Here is a 5,253-nt window from a genome sequence, read left to right as displayed (position 1 = left end):
TGACTTTTGAAAATATTTGGACATTTTTTAAACAGGTTGGAATTCATTGAGTATGGGCTGATAATTTGAGGATGCACTACACATGAAAACAATAACGCCTTAAAATCATCCACATTTTCTGTCTCTAAGCACTCTCCTAGCAGAATTACTTCAGATTCTTCAGCATTAGGAAATCACTCAGTGCTCAAAATGCCAGTATGATGACTAAAGGATTTCCACTTTATAGAAGGTCTTCATCATAGTCTGTAATAGATACTTGTCTCAGATTCAACTCAATCCAAGTCATGGTCCTGGTAACCCTGATTCAGTGACTTCTACTCAGAAATATACAGCTATGACCATATGTTTTGTTATGATATAACTAACTGCTTTTATGCTATCATAACCTGCTTGTGTAGATATTCAAGGACCTTTTTTGATGTTACCATGACTACATAATCTTGGTAGAGCAGAAAGCCCTTGGCTTGCTTGTGCAGATACTCAAGGTCTTTATGAGATTTTTACCTTTAAAAACTCTTCCCTCACCTGACCCCCAACTTTCATGGAGCAGTCTCAATTTTGTTTCAGAGATTACTGCCCTGCTAGCAACCTCAATAAATTTAAATTATTATAATCCTGATTGAGTCTGTGGTCCTTGCCCAGGGTCTCAAACTTCATAATGCTACTATCAGGAATAATCTGAAAAGTGTCAATCCTTAGTCTTAACAGAAAATCTGACCCCTATCAATAATTCCCTTATGTTGATACTGAAAAGATCTGGCTACCTCTAAAGCATCTTGTTTAAACTGCTTAAAAATAGTTCAGAAAATCATGGTAGCTTATCATCCTAAAAACGTAGAATAAGACCAAGACATCCATTTCTTGTGGTGAATAGACACCTCCTTCCATACCTCCACCCAGAGCCCTGGAGAGGTGGCTCTTACTACTGAAGACATCTAGCTCTGGGGTTCTGCCAGAGACTGGTTTACTTCTCTTTGCTCAAAAGCTAATTAAGACAGAAAACAAATCATTTGCAAAACAAACATTTTTTAAAAAATATTGAGGTTTCTGGAGAGAAGGAAATGTAAGACCAAATAAGAATGAAGTCAGAAACCAATTTGGCATTTATTCAGAGAGGGGGGAAAAGCTACATACATTATCCCTAAGAGGAGAGTGGTAATTTCCCACCAATTTTTCATGGAAGCAGCAATATTTCCAAAGAGATGAGGAAGGAAATGTTCCAGTGTGTCTTTAAGAGGCTGAGAAGAAACCGAATAAGCAACAGAAATCCTCTACAACGCCCAAACAGGTGAACTTCTGTCAGGACTGGAGAATGCTCCACATTAGAATAACATAAACTTATTCTGAGAATTCACCTCAGACAAAAGGAGGCTATCACAGATTAGCCATGAGAGACACATGCAGGACCATAAAGCATCCTCCAAAGCAAAATCTTGTAATAGGGGGTTTTGCTAGCTAACCAAAGAACAGCTGTCAGAATCTACTCACCCTCTCCCTTTCTCCCTCAGACCTGGGTGTCCTCATCTCTGTTTTCTCAAGAAATCTCAGCATGGATCTTCCTGAGGATAGCCAGAACTTCAACCTCCTGGACAGTACTCAGTCCCAAAGGGAGGCAAGGGACCTGAAAGGTCCCCAGGTCCCCATAGCAGATGTGAGGGAGACTACTACCCCCTCAGAAAATGTTTGTGGGAGGCTTGATTGGGTTCATCCCAGAGTTTTCAGAGAGCTTTCTATCCCCCCACTGCCATGGGCTTCACTGCAGGAGCATCGGCTGGGTCATCAAGTAGCCAAGTAATCAAAGTCAATAGAAAGGTAGTTGAATTGATTCTGTTCCTGCTCATCAAATTCAGGAGGAAGAAGCTGACATCCATGGCAGAGATTCTGTATATGGTCATCTGAGACTATTAGGAGCAGTCACCCTGTGGTCTTTATTAAGTCCACTGACTGCATGAGGCTGATGTTTGGCCTTGTGATTATAGAAAGAATGTCCCTTGTCCACTCCTACTCTCTTGTCCCTGCATTGGGGATCACCTATGATAGGATGTAGCATGTTTTTTCCAGGCATACCCAAGACAAGCCTGGTAAACATCATGCTATGCACCATCTTCACAGACAACAACAGTGACAGTGAGAAGGTGCTTTGGAATATATTGAAAATGTGGGCCTGTATGTAGGGGAGGATCATTTCAAATATGCATAGGACAGAACCCTCATTACTGATCACTTTGTGCAGGAAGGGTACCTTGAATACAAGCAGGTGCTGGACAGATATCCTTCAAGCCGTGAGTTTCTGTAGAGGCCCAGGACACATGCAGAAACCACCAAGATGAAAATATTGAAGCTTTTTTTTCCAGAATCATTAATCAGGATACTCAATCCTGCCCCACCAGTTATGAAAAGGTGTTGAGAGATGAGATAGAGAGAACGTAGATCAGGTTCACCAAGCAGACGGTACTATTGCTCTTGACCAGCACGTATTCTAGTGCACGTATTCTAGTGTTGGCAGTTCCCATCCAACAGCAGGTCATGCAGAGTGTTTGCTCTAAGTACTGTACCCTCATTTGAGAGCTGGTGGGAGGAGAGTGTGAACCATTCCATTCTTCTTGTACTGACTGGGTGACTTAGAGTTCCTTGTTATTACAAAATGTTGCTACTTTTACTACAAGGCTGATTAGCTGGAGAATTTTAAGTTCATGAATAGCATTAGTAACATACCTCCTGTTATTGCTCCACTTTTAGATAATTTTATTGCTTTGTAAACAAATGAGAATGACTTATATCTAATTTGTAGTATGTTTCAAGATACCATGGTATTCTAATAGGAACTACCCAGGAAATGGGAACTAACTTGGCGTTTTCTTGAAAAACACAATACAATTATTTTTGGTTGCTTTATTAGTTTTAGTTTCTTTTTCTGGTTAGCTAATTAAAATGAAAGCTAATGTAATATGAATGCAATCTCTTTCCCAAACCTTCACTGATCACCAGCTACTCTGTAAGGGTCCCTGTATTAGCAGGGTAACTGAAGAAAAGCCTTATCTATCTTTTTTTTCTGTGAAAAGGTGAAGATCAACTGCAACAGCCCTGTCAGCGGTGCAAGTTAGAATACCATTTTTATCACAAATATAAGTACAGGATGGCTGCAGAGGGGTTCCCTGGGGCAAGTTGTACCTTTTCAGTGGTGTAAACCAAGGCAATAATATGACCAAGTAAAGGTCTTAGGGAGGTGTGAATGACTCAGGGCTAAGAGAAGAAAAAATTGCTCTGAGCTGTCACAGTTGGTGATGTGCAGGACCAAAGATGGGGTGTCTCTAGGTGATTGAACACTTGTATAATACATACATTCAGGAAGATTGTATCCCCATCACCTAAAACCAGGAAACTGGAATGTGCAGAGAGGAATGATGGCCTGGTGCTAGAGTTACAGATGAACATAGCATACATAGGGCATGGCTTTTCCTGGGTAGGATCATGGGAATTGTGAGGCCTAGAATTCCTTCTCTGATGCTCTTCTTCCTCCATGGTCAAGGGAGACACAGCAGACTACTAAATCCGCTGTGTATAGTACGTGTTTCTTGCATGTGAAGTGTACCACATGTAACCCAGGTATCCCCATAGGTCAGAAGAGGGTGCCAGATTTCACAGAGCCAGAGTTACAGATTGTTGAAAATGTTCATGTGAGTGCTTGAAACTGGACTTGTCTCCTCTGCAAGAGAAGGAAGTGCTTAGCCAAAGGTCTAACCCCAGACCAATTCAAGTTTGATAAGAAATCATTTGTGTATGTATACATGTGGGTGGATACGTGTGTTGTTTGGAATGAGAGGAAACATATTTCAAGGTAGTTCTTTTTTCCACCTTGTGATGAAAGGACTTCACTTGTTTCTGCTTCTGCAGTCTATAGTCCATGATGGCTGGCCTGCAAGATGTTGGCCCATTCTTCTGCTCTTCTCCCATGTTGCCAAGAGAGTACTAGGATTATAGGCATACACTGCTGCATCCCACTATTTATTCATGGATACAGGGAAGTAAATCAGATCCTCAGGCATGAACAGCTACCAATTTTATCCTGAGATCCCCTTCCAACTGTAGTATAGCATTTTTGCTCAGTTACCTCTAGTAAATTTTGACACATAGTCAACAGATGTCTAATGATTGGGTAGATTTAGTGAAGTTACTTTGTGAAATTTCATTCTGGCTTCTTTGCTTTCCCCAGTCCTATATTTCACTATAGTTCTGCTCACTCAAGGAACTGCATTGGAGCTTTCTCTTGCAGCAAAAATACTCCAGCCATCCTGATAGACGGCTCACTTTGCCAGAGAGGATGTGTTTAGTCCTGCTGTGACTTAATATACCTGAGTGCACGAGTACTCATCCCTTTCTCTGAGGAAAAGGGGATGGGGGAATGTGAAGGAGGTGTGGGAGTAGTACTGGGAGGAAGGAGGAAGATGGGCCTGGATCAGGATCAGGATATAAAGTAAGTCAGTAAGTAAATAAATATATATATGGAAAAAGAAAAATAAAGCCACCTTAATGAGGCTGTATGCTGTGAATCCAACTGTATAAAACTCTAAAAGGTTGAAGCTATATAAAGAGTGAAAATGTTAAATGATTAAGATTATGGAAGATGGATAAAGAATTAATGTGTGGGTAGACCATAAAAGTATTACTTATGTTTATATTTAAATAAATATATTTTATGTTTTATTACTTTAATAATGCAATTAATTAATATATTTACATAACCACATATTATACATTTATATTTATAGTAATGGATACATTTATTTTTATCAAAACAGGAGAATATACCACACTAGGATTGAATCCTATAAGCTATTCATTTTTAATGATATTAATACATCAATATTAAGTTTACCATTTATAAAATATTATAATCACAGTGGTATGGGAAAGTAATAGTGGTAATTCCTATATTTGGAGACAGAGGCTACAAAAATCATTAGTGAATTTTAGTCTATTTTGCTGTGAAGCTAGAATTGTCTGAAAATAAAGTTTAATACTATATATGTTGCAAGTGGGTTATGGGTCTGGTTTTTATTACTACTAATGGAATAGCTTAGCCTAACTTACTTTATAAACACCAAATAAAATAGATTATTTAGCTCTTATTTCTGGATGTTTAAGGAACAGCAGTGGCTCTAGCGAAAACTTAATTGCAGAAGATAGCACAAGAGTGGGATCCAGTGTAAGAGAGCAGAATCTCACAGGAAGGCATGGAAAAATTCAGTGGCA

At 39.4% G+C, this 5,253-nt stretch overlaps 1 pseudogene; it reads left to right on the top strand.

The window, feature by feature from the left end:
- The first annotated feature begins 1,549 nt into the window (after positions 1 to 1,549).
- On the top strand, positions 1,550 to 2,430 carry LOC117695171 (putative MAGE domain-containing protein MAGEA13P; annotated as a pseudogene).
- Positions 2,431 to 5,253: the final 2,823 nt, after the last annotated feature.

Source organism: Arvicanthis niloticus, chromosome X (assembly GCF_011762505.2).
Source record: "Arvicanthis niloticus isolate mArvNil1 chromosome X, mArvNil1.pat.X, whole genome shotgun sequence".
Lineage (NCBI taxonomy): Eukaryota > Metazoa > Chordata > Mammalia > Rodentia > Muridae > Arvicanthis > Arvicanthis niloticus.
Note: the sequence above shows the minus strand (reverse complement) of the source record. Positions and strands in the feature narration are given on the sequence as shown.